The sequence below is a fragment of the Oncorhynchus mykiss genome, unplaced genomic scaffold, assembly GCF_013265735.2.
Source record: "Oncorhynchus mykiss isolate Arlee unplaced genomic scaffold, USDA_OmykA_1.1 un_scaffold_393, whole genome shotgun sequence".
Taxonomy (NCBI): domain Eukaryota; kingdom Metazoa; phylum Chordata; class Actinopteri; order Salmoniformes; family Salmonidae; genus Oncorhynchus; species Oncorhynchus mykiss.
In genome coordinates, this window is record NW_023493840.1 from 66413 (window position 1) to 82500 (window position 16088).

The window sequence follows — 16088 nt, forward strand, 5'->3', positions numbered from 1 at the left end:
AGGCTAGAATAACAAGTCAACCCTGTTACCTATAGACAGACAGGCTAGAATAACACATCAACCCTGTTACTCATAGACAGACAGGCTAGATTAACAAGTCAACCCTGTTACTCATAGACAGACAGGCTAGAATAACAAGTCAACCCTGTTACCCATAGACAGACAGGCTAGAATAACAAGTCAACCCTGTTACTCATAGACAGGCTTTAATAACAAGTCAACCCTGTTACTCATAGACAGGCTAGAATAACAAGTCAACCCTGTTAATCATAGATAGACAGGCTAGAATAACAAGTCAACCCTGATACTCATAGACAGGCTAGAATAACAAGTCAACCCTGTTACTCATAGATAGACAGGCTAGAATAACAAGTCAACCCTGTTACCTATAGACAGACAGGCTAGAATAACAAGTCAACCCTGTTACTCATAGACAGACAGGCTAGAATAACAAGTCAACCCTGTTACTCATAGACAGACAGGCTAGAATAACAAGTCAACCCTGTTACTCATAGATAGACAGGCTAGAATAACACAACAACCCTGTTACCTATAGACAGACAGGCTAGAATAACAAGTCAACCCTGTTACCCATAGACAGACAGGCTAGAATAACACATCAACCCTGTTACCCATAGACAGACAGGCTAGAATAACAAGTCAACCCTGTTACCCATAGACAGACAGGCTAGAATAACAAGTCAACCCTGTTATCTATAGACAGACAGGCTAGAATAACAAGTCAACCCTGTTACCCATAGACAGACAGGCTAGAATAACAAGTCAACCCTGTTACCCATAGACAGACAGGCTAGAATAACAAGTCAACCCTGTTACCCATAGACAGACAGGCTAGAATAACAAGTCAACCCTGTTATCTATAGACAGACAGGCTAGAATAACAAGTCAACCCTGTTACCCATAGACAGACAGGCTAGAATAACAAGTCAACCCTGTTACCCATAGACAGACAGGCTAGAATAACAAGTCAACCCTGTTACCCATAGACAGACAGGCTAGAATAACAAGTCAACCCTGTTACTCATAGACAGACAGGCTAGAATAACAAGTCAACCCTGTTACCCATAGACAGACAGGCTAGAATAACAAGTCAACCCTGTTACTCATAGACAGACAGGCTAGAATAACAAGTCAACCCTGTTACTCATAGACAGACAGGCTAGAATAACAAGTCAACCCTGTTACCCATAGACAGACAGGCTAGAATAACAAGTCAACCCTGTTACCTATAGACAGACAGGCTAGAATAACACATCAACCCTGTTACTCATAGACAGACAGGCTAGATTAACAAGTCAACCATGTTACTCATAGACAGACAGGCTAGAATAACAAGTCAACCCTGTTACCCATAGACAGACAGGCTAGAATAACAAGTCAACCCTGTTACTCATAGACAGGCTAGAATAACAAGTCAACCCTGTTACTCATAGACAGGCTAGAATAACAAGTCAACCCTGTTACTCATAGATAGACAGGCTAGAATAACAAGTCGACCCTGATACTCATAGACAGGCTAGAATAACAAGTCAACCCTGTTACTCATAGATAGACAGGCTAGAATAACAAGTCAACCCTGTTACCCATAGATAGACAGGCTAGAATAACAAGTCAACCCTGTTACCCATAGACAGACAGGCTAGAATAACACATCAACCCTGTTACCCATAGACAGACAGGCTAGAATAACAAGTCAACCCTGTTACCCATAGACAGACAGGCTAGAATAACACATCAACCCTGTTACCCATAGATAGACAGGCTAGAATAACAAGTCAACCCTGTTACCCATAGATAGACAGGCTAGAATAACAAGTCAACCCTGTTACCCATAGACAGACAGGCTAGAATAACACATCAACCCTGTTACCCATAGACAGACAGGCTAGAATAACAAGTCAACCCTGTTACCCATAGACAGACAGGCTAGAATAACAAGTCAACCCTGTTATCTATAGACAGACAGGCTAGAATAACAAGTCAACCCTGTTACCCATAGACAGACAGGCTAGAATAACAAGTCAACCCTGTTACCCATAGACAGACAGGCTAGAATAACAAGTCAACCCTGTTACCCATAGACAGACAGGCTAGAATAACAAGTCAACCCTGTTATCTATAGACAGACAGGCTAGAATAACAAGTCAACCCTGTTACCCATAGACAGACAGGCTAGAATAACAAGTCAACCCTGTTACCCATAGACAGACAGGCTAGAATAACAAGTCAACCCTGTTACCCATAGACAGACAGGCTAGAATAACAAGTCAACCCTGTTACTCATAGACAGACAGGCTAGAATAACAAGTCAACCCTGTTACCCATAGACAGACAGGCTAGAATAACAAGTCAACCCTGTTACTCATAGACAGACAGGCTAGAATAACAAGTCAACCCTGTTACTCATAGACAGACAGGCTAGAATAACAAGTCAACCCTGTTACCCATAGACAGACAGGCTAGAATAACAAGTCAACCCTGTTACCTATAGACAGACAGGCTAGAATAACACATCAACCCTGTTACTCATAGACAGACAGGCTAGATTAACAAGTCAACCCTGTTACTCATAGACAGACAGGCTAGAATAACAAGTCAACCCTGTTACCCATAGACAGACAGGCTAGAATAACAAGTCAACCCTGTTACTCATAGACAGGCTTTAATAACAAGTCAACCCTGTTACTCATAGACAGGCTAGAATAACAAGTCAACCCTGTTAATCATAGATAGACAGGCTAGAATAACAAGTCAACCCTGATACTCATAGACAGGCTAGAATAACAAGTCAACCCTGTTACTCATAGATAGACAGGCTAGAATAACAAGTCAACCCTGTTACCTATAGACAGACAGGCTAGAATAACAAGTCAACCCTGTTACTCATAGACAGACAGGCTAGAATAACAAGTCAACCCTGTTACTCATAGACAGACAGGCTAGAATAACAAGTCAACCCTGTTACTCATAGATAGACAGGCTAGAATAACACAACAACCCTGTTACCTATAGACAGACAGGCTAGAATAACAAGTCAACCCTGTTACCCATAGACAGACAGGCTAGAATAACACATCAACCCTGTTACCCATAGACAGACAGGCTAGAATAACAAGTCAACCCTGTTACCCATAGACAGACAGGCTAGAATAACAAGTCAACCCTGTTATCTATAGACAGACAGGCTAGAATAACAAGTCAACCCTGTTACCCATAGACAGACAGGCTAGAATAACAAGTCAACCCTGTTACCCATAGACAGACAGGCTAGAATAACAAGTCAACCCTGTTACCCATAGACAGACAGGCTAGAATAACAAGTCAACCCTGTTATCTATAGACAGACAGGCTAGAATAACAAGTCAACCCTGTTACCCATAGACAGACAGGCTAGAATAACAAGTCAACCCTGTTACCCATAGACAGACAGGCTAGAATAACAAGTCAACCCTGTTACCCATAGACAGACAGGCTAGAATAACAAGTCAACCCTGTTACTCATAGACAGACAGGCTAGAATAACAAGTCAACCCTGTTACCCATAGACAGACAGGCTAGAATAACAAGTCAACCCTGTTACTCATAGACAGACAGGCTAGAATAACAAGTCAACCCTGTTACTCATAGACAGACAGGCTAGAATAACAAGTCAACCCTGTTACCCATAGACAGACAGGCTAGAATAACAAGTCAACCCTGTTACCTATAGACAGACAGGCTAGAATAACACATCAACCCTGTTACTCATAGACAGACAGGCTAGATTAACAAGTCAACCATGTTACTCATAGACAGACAGGCTAGAATAACAAGTCAACCCTGTTACCCATAGACAGACAGGCTAGAATAACAAGTCAACCCTGTTACTCATAGACAGGCTAGAATAACAAGTCAACCCTGTTACTCATAGACAGGCTAGAATAACAAGTCAACCCTGTTACTCATAGATAGACAGGCTAGAATAACAAGTCGACCCTGATACTCATAGACAGGCTAGAATAACAAGTCAACCCTGTTACCCATAGACAGACAGGCTAGAATAACACATCAACCCTGTTACCCATAGACAGACAGGCTAGAATAACAAGTCAACCCTGTTACCCATAGACAGACAGGCTAGAATAACACATCAACCCTGTTACCCATAGATAGACAGGCTAGAATAACAAGTCAACCCTGTTACCCATAGATAGACAGGCTAGAATAACAAGTCAACCCTGTTACCCATAGACAGACAGGCTAGAATAACACATCAACCCTGTTACCCATAGACAGACAGGCTAGAATAACAAGTCAACCCTGTTACCCATAGACAGACAGGCTAGAATAACAAGTCAACCCTGTTATCTATAGACAGACAGGCTAGAATAACAAGTCAACCCTGTTACCCATAGACAGACAGGCTAGAATAACAAGTCAACCCTGTTACCCATAGACAGACAGGCTAGAATAACAAGTCAACCCTGTTACCCATAGACAGACAGGCTAGAATAACAAGTCAACCCTGTTATCTATAGACAGACAGGCTAGAATAACAAGTCAACCCTGTTACCCATAGACAGACAGGCTAGAATAACAAGTCAACCCTGTTACCCATAGACAGACAGGCTAGAATAACAAGTCAACCCTGTTACCCATAGACAGACAGGCTAGAATAACAAGTCAACCCTGTTACTCATAGACAGACAGGCTAGAATAACAAGTCAACCCTGTTACCCATAGACAGACAGGCTAGAATAACAAGTCAACCCTGTTACTCATAGACAGACAGGCTAGAATAACAAGTCAACCCTGTTACTCATAGACAGACAGGCTAGAATAACAAGTCAACCCTGTTACCCATAGACAGACAGGCTAGAATAACAAGTCAACCCTGTTACCTATAGACAGACAGGCTAGAATAACACATCAACCCTGTTACTCATAGACAGACAGGCTAGATTAACAAGTCAACCCTGTTACTCATAGACAGACAGGCTAGAATAACAAGTCAACCCTGTTACCCATAGACAGACAGGCTAGAATAACAAGTCAACCCTGTTACTCATAGACAGGCTAGAATAACAAGTCAACCCTGTTACTCATAGACAGGCTAGAATAACAAGTCAACCCTGTTAATCATAGATAGACAGGCTAGAATAACAAGTCAACCCTGATACTCATAGACAGGCTAGAATAACAAGTCAACCCTGTTACTCATAGATAGACAGGCTAGAATAACAAGTCAACCCTGTTACCTATAGACAGACAGGCTAGAATAACAAGTCAACCCTGTTACTCATAGACAGACAGGCTAGAATAACAAGTCAACCCTGTTACTCATAGACAGACAGGCTAGAATAACAAGTCAACCCTGTTACTCATAGATAGACAGGCTAGAATAACACAACAACCCTGTTACCTATAGACAGACAGGCTAGAATAACAAGTCAACCCTGTTACCCATAGACAGACAGGCTAGAATAACACATCAACCCTGTTACCCATAGACAGACAGGCTAGAATAACAAGTCAACCCTGTTACCCATAGACAGACAGGCTAGAATAACAAGTCAACCCTGTTATCTATAGACAGACAGGCTAGAATAACAAGTCAACCCTGTTACCCATAGACAGACAGGCTAGAATAACAAGTCAACCCTGTTACCCATAGACAGACAGGCTAGAATAACAAGTCAACCCTGTTACCCATAGACAGACAGGCTAGAATAACAAGTCAACCCTGTTATCTATAGACAGACAGGCTAGAATAACAAGTCAACCCTGTTACCCATAGACAGACAGGCTAGAATAACAAGTCAACCCTGTTACCCATAGACAGACAGGCTAGAATAACAAGTCAACCCTGTTACCCATAGACAGACAGGCTAGAATAACAAGTCAACCCTGTTACTCATAGACAGACAGGCTAGAATAACAAGTCAACCCTGTTACCCATAGACAGACAGGCTAGAATAACAAGTCAACCCTGTTACTCATAGACAGACAGGCTAGAATAACAAGTCAACCCTGTTACTCATAGACAGACAGGCTAGAATAACAAGTCAACCCTGTTACCCATAGACAGACAGGCTAGAATAACAAGTCAACCCTGTTACCTATAGACAGACAGGCTAGAATAACACATCAACCCTGTTACTCATAGACAGACAGGCTAGATTAACAAGTCAACCATGTTACTCATAGACAGACAGGCTAGAATAACAAGTCAACCCTGTTACCCATAGACAGACAGGCTAGAATAACAAGTCAACCCTGTTACTCATAGACAGGCTAGAATAACAAGTCAACCCTGTTACTCATAGACAGGCTAGAATAACAAGTCAACCCTGTTACTCATAGATAGACAGGCTAGATTAACAAGTCGACCCTGATACTCATAGACAGGCTAGAATAACAAGTCAACCCTGTTACTCATAGATAGACAGGCTAGAATAACAAGTCAACCCTGTTACCTATAGACAGACAGGCTAGAATAACAAGTCAACCCTGTTACTCATAGACAGACAGGCTAGAATAACAAGTCAACCCTGTTACTCATAGACAGACAGGCTAGAATAACAAGTCAACCCTGTTACTCATAGACAGACAGGCTAGAATAACAAGTCAACCCTGTTACTCATAGATAGACAGGCTAGAATAACACAACAACCCTGTTACCTATAGACAGACAGGCTAGAATAACAAGTCAACCCTGTTACCTATAGACAGACAGGCTAGAATAACACATCAACCCTGTTACCTATAGACAGACAGGCTAGAATAACAAGTCAACCCTGTTACCTATAGACAGACAGGCTAGAATAACAAGTCAACCCTGTTACTCATAGACAGACAGGCTAGAATAACAAGTCAACCCTGTTACCCATAGACAGACAGGCTAGAATAACAAGTCAACCCTGTTACCTATAGACAGACAGGCTAGAATAACACATCAACCCTGTTACTCATAGATAGACAGGCTAGAATAACACAACAACCCTGTTACTCATAGATAGACAGGCTAGAATAACAAGTCAACCCTGTTACCTATAGACAGACAGGCTAGAATAACACATCAACCCTGTTACCTATAGACAGACAGGCTAGAATAACACATCAACCCTGTTACCTATAGACAGACAGGCTAGAATAACAAGTCAACCCTGTTATCCATAGACAGACAGGCTAGAATAACACATCAACCCTGTTACCTATAGACAGACAGGCTAGAATAACAAGTCAACCCTGTTACCTATAGACAGACAGGCTAGAATAACAAGTCAACCCTGTTATCTATAGACAGACAGGCTAGAATAACACATCAACCCTGTTACCTATAGACAGACAGGCTAGAATAACAAGTCAACCCTGTTACCCATAGACAGACAGGCTAGAATAACAAGTCAACCCTGTTACCCATAGACAGACAGGCTAGAATAACAAGTCAACCCTGTTACTCATAGACAGACAGGCTAGAATAACAAGTCAACCCTGTTACCCATAGACAGACAGGCTAGAATAACAAGTCAACCCTGTTACTCATAGACAGACAGGCTAGAATAACAAGTCAACCCTGTTACTCATAGACAGACAGGCTAGAATAACAAGTCAACCCTGTTACCCATAGACAGACAGGCTAGAATAACAAGTCAACCCTGTTACCTATAGACAGACAGGCTAGAATAACACATCAACCCTCTTACTCATAGACAGACAGGCTAGATTAACAAGTCAACCCTGTTACTCATAGACAGACAGGCTAGAATAACAAGTCAACCCTGTTACCCATAGACAGACAGGCTAGAATAACGAGTCAACCCTGTTACTCATAGACAGGCTAGAATAACAAGTCAACCCTGTTACTCATAGACAGGCTAGAATAACAAGTCAACCCTGTTACTCATAGATAGACAGGCTAGAATAACAAGTCAACCCTGATGCTCATAGACAGGCTAGAATAACAAGTCAACCCTGTTACTCATAGATAGACAGGCTAGAATAACAAGTCAACCCTGTTACCTATAGACAGACAGGCTAGAATAACAAGTCAACCCTGTTACTCATAGACAGACAGGCTAGAATAACAAGTAAACCCTGTTACCCATAGACAGACAGGCTAGAATAACAAGTCAACCCTGTTACCTATAGACAGACAGGCTAGAATAACACATCAACCCTGTTACTCATAGATAGACAGGCTAGAATAACACAACAACCCTGTTACTCATAGATAGACAGGCTAGAATAACAAGTCAACCCTGTTACCTATAGACAGACAGGCTAGAATAACACATCAACCCTGTTACCTATAGACAGACAGGCTAGAATAACACATCAACCCTGTTACCTATAGACAGACAGGCTAGAATAACAAGTCAACCCTGTTATCCATAGACAGACAGGCTAGAATAACACATCAACCCTGTTACCTATAGACAGACAGGCTAGAATAACAAGTCAACCCTGTTACCTATAGACAGACAGGCTAGAATAACAAGTCAACCCTGTTATCTATAGACAGACAGGCTAGAATAACACATCAACCCTGTTACTCATAGACAGACAGGCTAGATTAACAAGTCAACCCTGTTACCTATAGACAGACAGGCTAGAATAACAAGTCAACCCTGTTATCTATAGACAGACAGGCTAGAATAACACATCAACCCTGTTACTCATAGACAGACAGGCTAGAATAACAAGTCAACCCTGTTACCCATAGACAGACAGGCTAGATTAACAAGTCAACCCTGTTACTCATAGACAGACAGGCTAGAATAACAAGTCAACCCTGTTACTCATAGACAGACAGGCTAGAATAACAAGTCAACCCTGTTACTCATAGATAGACAGGCTAGAATAACACAACAACCCTGTTACCTATAGACAGACAGGCTAGAATAACAAGTCAACCCTGTTACCCATAGACAGACAGGCTAGAATAACACATCAACCCTGTTACCCATAGACAGACAGGCTAGAATAACAAGTCAACCCTGTTACCCATAGACAGACAGGCTAGAATAACAAGTCAACCCTGTTACCCATAGACAGACAGGCTAGAATAACAAGTCAACCCTGTTACCCATAGACAGACAGGCTAGAATAACGAGTCAACCCTGTTACTCATAGACAGGCTAGAATAACAAGTCAACCCTGTTACTCATAGACAGGCTAGAATAACAAGTCAACCCTGTTACTCATAGATAGACAGGCTAGAATAACAAGTCAACCCTGATGCTCATAGACAGGCTAGAATAACAAGTCAACCCTGTTACTCATAGATAGACAGGCTAGAATAACAAGTCAACCCTGTTACCTATAGACAGACAGGCTAGAATAACAAGTCAACCCTGTTACTCATAGACAGACAGGCTAGAATAACAAGTAAACCCTGTTACCCATAGACAGACAGGCTAGAATAACAAGTCAACCCTGTTACCTATAGACAGACAGGCTAGAATAACACATCAACCCTGTTACTCATAGATAGACAGACTAGAATAACACAACAACCCTGTTACTCATAGATAGACAGGCTAGAATAACAAGTCAACCCTGTTACCTATAGACAGACAGGCTAGAATAACACATCAACCCTGTTACCTATAGACAGACAGGCTAGAATAACACATCAACCCTGTTACCTATAGACAGACAGGCTAGAATAACAAGTCAACCCTGTTATCCATAGACAGACAGGCTAGAATAACACATCAACCCTGTTACCTATAGACAGACAGGCTAGAATAACAAGTCAACCCTGTTACCTATAGACAGACAGGCTAGAATAACAAGTCAACCCTGTTATCTATAGACAGACAGGCTAGAATAACACATCAACCCTGTTACTCATAGACAGACAGGCTAGATTAACAAGTCAACCCTGTTACCTATAGACAGACAGGCTAGAATAACAAGTCAACCCTGTTATCTATAGACAGACAGGCTAGAATAACACATCAACCCTGTTACTCATAGACAGACAGGCTAGAATAACAAGTCAACCCTGTTACCCATAGACAGACAGGCTAGATTAACAAGTCAACCCTGTTACTCATAGACAGACAGGCTAGAATAACAAGTCAACCCTGTTACTCATAGACAGACAGGCTAGAATAACAAGTCAACCCTGTTACTCATAGATAGACAGGCTAGAATAACACAACAACCCTGTTACCTATAGACAGACAGGCTAGAATAACAAGTCAACCCTGTTACCCATAGACAGACAGGCTAGAATAACACATCAACCCTGTTACCCATAGACAGACAGGCTAGAATAACAAGTCAACCCTGTTACCCATAGACAGACAGGCTAGAATAACAAGTCAACCCTGTTACCCATAGACAGACAGGCTAGAATAACAAGTCAACCCTGTTACCCATAGACAGACAGGCTAGAATAACAAGTCAACCCTGTTATCTATAGACAGACAGGCTAGAATAACAAGTCAACCCTGTTACCCATAGACAGACAGGCTAGAATAACAAGTCAACCCTGTTACCCATAGACAGACAGGCTAGAATAACAAGTCAACCCTGTTACCCATAGACAGACAGGCTAGAATAACAAGTCAACCCTGTTACTCATAGACAGACAGGCTAGAATAACAAGTCAACCCTGTTAACCATAGACAGACAGGCTAGAATAACAAGTCAACCCTGTTACTCATAGACAGACAGGCTAGAATAACAAGTCAACCCTGTTACTCATAGACAGACAGGCTAGAATAACAAGTCAACCCTGTTACCCATAGACAGACAGGCTAGAATAACAAGTCAACCCTGTTACCTATAGACAGACAGGCTAGAATAACACATCAACCCTGTTACTCATAGACAGACAGGCTAGATTAACAAGTCAACCCTGTTACTCATAGACAGACAGGCTAGAATAACAAGTCAACCCTGTTACCCATAGACAGACAGGCTAGAATAACAAGTCAACCCTGTTACTCATAGACAGGCTAGAATAACAAGTCAACCCTGTTACTCATAGACAGGCTAGAATAACAAGTCAACCCTGTTACTCATAGATAGACAGGCTAGAATAACAAGTCAACCCTGATACTCATAGACAGGCTAGAATAACAAGTCAACCCTGTTACTCATAGATAGACAGGCTAGAATAACAAGTCAACCCTGTTACCTATAGACAGACAGGCTAGAATAACAAGTCAACCCTGTTACTCATAGACAGACAGGCTAGAATAACAAGTCAACCCTGTTACTCATAGACAGACAGGCTAGAATAACAAGTCAACCCTGTTACTCATAGATAGACAGGCTAGAATAACACAACAACCCTGTTACCTATAGACAGACAGGCTAGAATAACAAGTCAACCCTGTTACCTATAGACAGACAGGCTAGAATAACACATCAACCCTGTTACCTATAGACAGACAGGCTAGAATAACAAGTCAACCCTGTTACCTATAGACAGACAGGCTAGAATAACAAGTCAACCCTGTTACTCATAGACAGACAGGCTAGAATAACAAGTCAACCCTGTTACCCATAGACAGACAGGCTAGAATAACAAGTCAACCCTGTTACCTATAGACAGACAGGCTAGAATAACACATCAACCCTGTTACTCATAGATAGACAGGCTAGAATAACACAACAACCCTGTTACTCATAGATAGACAGGCTAGAATAACAAGTCAACCCTGTTACCTATAGACAGACAGGCTAGAATAACACATCAACCCTGTTACCTATAGACAGACAGGCTAGAATAACACATCAACCCTGTTACCTATAGACAGACAGGCTAGAATAACAAGTCAACCCTGTTATCCATAGACAGACAGGCTAGAATAACACATCAACCCTGTTACCTATAGACAGACAGGCTAGAATAACAAGTCAACCCTGTTACCTATAGACAGACAGGCTAGAATAACAAGTCAACCCTGTTATCTATAGACAGACAGGCTAGAATAACACATCAACCCTGTTACCTATAGACAGACAGGCTAGAATAACAAGTCAACCCTGTTACCCATAGACAGACAGGCTAGAATAACAAGTCAACCCTGTTACCCATAGACAGACAGGCTAGAATAACAAGTCAACCCTGTTACTCATAGACAGACAGGCTAGAATAACAAGTCAACCCTGTTACCCATAGACAGACAGGCTAGAATAACAAGTCAACCCTGTTACTCATAGACAGACAGGCTAGAATAACAAGTCAACCCTGTTACTCATAGACAGACAGGCTAGAATAACAAGTCAACCCTGTTACCCATAGACAGACAGGCTAGAATAACAAGTCAACCCTGTTACCTATAGACAGACAGGCTAGAATAACACATCAACCCTGTTACTCATAGACAGACAGGCTAGATTAACAAGTCAACCCTGTTACTCATAGACAGACAGGCTAGAATAACAAGTCAACCCTGTTACCCATAGACAGACAGGCTAGAATAACGAGTCAACCCTGTTACTCATAGACAGGCTAGAATAACAAGTCAACCCTGTTACTCATAGACAGGCTAGAATAACAAGTCAACCCTGTTACTCATAGATAGACAGGCTAGAATAACAAGTCAACCCTGATGCTCATAGACAGGCTAGAATAACAAGTCAACCCTGTTACTCATAGATAGACAGGCTAGAATAACAAGTCAACCCTGTTACCTATAGACAGACAGGCTAGAATAACAAGTCAACCCTGTTACTCATAGACAGACAGGCTAGAATAACAAGTCAACCCTGTTACTCATAGACAGACAGGCTAGAATAACAAGTCAACCCTGTTACTCATAGATAGACAGGCTAGAATAACACAACAACCCTGTTACCTATAGACAGACAGGCTAGAATAACAAGTCAACCCTGTTACCTATAGACAGACAGGCTAGAATAACACATCAACCCTGTTACTCATAGACAGACAGGCTAGATTAACAAGTCAACCCTGTTACCTATAGACAGACAGGCTAGAATAACAAGTCAACCCTGTTATCTATAGACAGACAGGCTAGAATAACACATCAACCCTGTTACTCATAGACAGACAGGCTAGAATAACAAGTCAACCCTGTTACCCATAGACAGACAGGCTAGATTAACAAGTCAACCCTGTTACCTATAGACAGACAGGCTAGAATAACAAGTCAACCCTGTTACTCATAGACAGACAGGCTAGATTAACAAGTCAACCCTGTTATCCATAGATAGACAGGCTAGAATAACAAGTCAACCCTGTTACCCATATACAGACAGGCTAGAATAACACATCAACCCTGTTACTCATAGAAAGACAGGCTAGAATAAGAAGTCAACCCTGTTACCTATAGACAGACAGGCTAGAATAACACATCAACCCTGTTACCTATAGACAGACAGGCTAGAATAACAAGTCAACCCTGTTACCTATAGACAGACAGGCTAGAATAACAAGTCAACCCTGTTACTCATAGACAGACAGGCTAGAATAACAAGTCAACCCTGTTACCCATAGACAGACAGGCTAGAATAACAAGTCAACCCTGTTACCTATAGACAGACAGGCTAGAATAACACATCAACCCTGTTACTCATAGATAGACAGGCTAGAATAACACAACAACCCTGTTACTCATAGATAGACAGGCTAGAATAACAAGTCAACCCTGTTACCTATAGACAGACAGGCTAGAATAACACATCAACCATGTTACCTATAGACAGACAGGCTAGAATAACACATCAACCCTGTTACCTATAGACAGACAGGCTAGAATAACAAGTCAACCCTGTTATCCATAGACAGACAGGCTAGAATAACACATCAACCCTGTTACCTATAGACAGACAGGCTAGAATAACAAGTCAACCCTGTTACCTATAGACAGACAGGCTAGAATAACAAGTCAACCCTGTTATCTATAGACAGACAGGCTAGAATAACACATCAACCCTGTTACTCATAGACAGACAGGCTAGATTAACAAGTCAACCCTGTTACCTATAGACAGACAGGCTAGAATAACAAGTCAACCCTGTTATCTATAGACAGACAGGCTAGAATAACACATCAACCCTGTTACTCATAGACAGACAGGCTAGAATAACAAGTCAACCCTGTTACCCATAGACAGACAGGCTAGATTAACAAGTCAACCCTGTTACCTATAGACAGACAGGCTAGAATAACAAGTCAACCCTGTTACTCATAGACAGACAGGCTAGATTAACAAGTCAACCCTGTTATCCATAGATAGACAGGCTAGAATAACAAGTCAACCCTGTTACCCATATACAGACAGGCTAGAATAACACATCAACCCTGTTACTCATAGAAAGACAGGCTAGAATAACAAGTCAACCCTGTTACCCATAGACAGACAGGCTAGAATAACAAGTCAACCCTGTTACCCATAGACAGACAGGCTAGAATAACACATCAACCCTGTTATCCATAGATAGACAGGCTAGAATAACAAGTCAACCCTGTTACACCATAGATAGACAGGCTAGAATAACAAGTCAACCCTGTTATCCATAGACAGACAGGCTAGAATAACAAGTCAACCCTGTTACACCATAGATAGACAGGCTAGAATAACAAGTCAACCCTGTTACCCATAGATAGACAGGCTAGAATAACAAGTCAACTCAATAGGTATTGGGATCTAGTATTTAACCTTTTGTGAAGTTTAGTCTCTCTCTCTTTCCCTCTCTCTCTCTCTCTCTCTCTCTCTCTCTCTCTCTCTCTCTCTCTCTCTCTCTCTCTCAAAAGATCAACATAGTTGGTGGATGTGACAACCTCCACCTTGTCAGTGATTTCTCCATGGAGCTGAGAAGCTAATGTCCGGCAATTCAATTCCATGCATTTTTCCATAGTTAATGCTGTGTTCTTTTGCTCAAACATAATAACAAAATCAATACTGTTAAATTCATTGTTTTGGGAATTCTCTCTCTCTCCTTTCCTCTCCTTCTCACTCCTCCCTTCCTCTCCTTCTCTCTCCTCCCTTCCCCTCCTCCCTTCCTCTCCTTCCCTCTCTCTTAGCCCTGGTCTCTCACTCTCCTCCCTTCCCCTCCTCCCTCTCTCTTAGCCTTGGTCTCTCTCTCTCTCTCCTCCCTTCCTCTCCTCCCTCTCTCTTAGTCCTGGTGTCTCTCTCGCTCTCTCTCTCCTCCATTTCTCTCCTTCCCTCTCTCTTAGCCCTGGTCTCTCTCTCCTCCCTTCCCCTCCTCCCTCTCTCTTAGCCCTGGTCTCTCTCTCACTCTCTCTCTCCTCCCTTCCTCTCCTTCCCTCTCCCTCTTTCACTCTTACTTTGACCTGTGACCTCCATCATTAGAAGAGAGATAGAGAGAGACAGGGAGAGAGAGAGAGACAGGGAGAGAGAGAGAGAGACAGGGAGAGAGAGAGAGACAGGGGAGAGAGAGAGACAGGGAGAGAGAGTGAAAGAGAGAGGGAGAGAGGGAGAGAGGGAGAGAAGGAGGAAGAGAGAGAGAGGGGGAGAGAGAGAGAGAGTGAGACAGGAGGTAATCATATCCATTCAGCATCACTCACTCAGGAGCTTGAAGCTGTACTACAATAGTGTGTGTGTGTATGTGTCAACTCACAGTCTGCGTCAGCGAGGAGCAGGAAGCTGAGCAGCAGCAGGAAGTAGCCCGGCCTGGCAGACAGCATCATGGGATAAGTAGTAATCCACATGCCGTGACCTCACAGCCTCACTGGCCAATAGGAAGACAAGAAAGAGCCCTCACAACCTGGACAGAGAGAAAAATTATAAACATTACATTTATTTATTCATCATATTTTTCAGGTTCAAATCAGATTCACTGTTCCATTACTAATCAACCAGAGAGAGAGAGAGAGAGAGAGAGAGAGAGAGAGAGAGAGAGAGAGAGAGAGAGAGAGAGAGAGAGAGAGAGACAGAGAGAGAGAGAGAGAGAGAGAGAGAGAGAGAGAGAGAGAGAGAGAGAGAGAGAAATCAACGAATTGGCGCGGGCACTAGAAAACTCTGCAGCACCCGGCCTCACCCTACTAGAATCTGAAGTCAAATGTCTACTGTTTGCTGATGATCTGGTGCTTCTGTCACCAACCAAGGAGGGCCTACAGCAGCACCTAGATCTTA

General features: G+C 42.3%; 1 pseudogene; it reads right to left on the reverse strand.

The window, feature by feature from the left end:
• LOC118954887 overlaps positions 1–15716 on the reverse strand; it is a 78703-nt pseudogene extending 62987 nt beyond the window's left edge.
• Between the last annotated feature and the right edge of the window lie 372 nt (positions 15717–16088).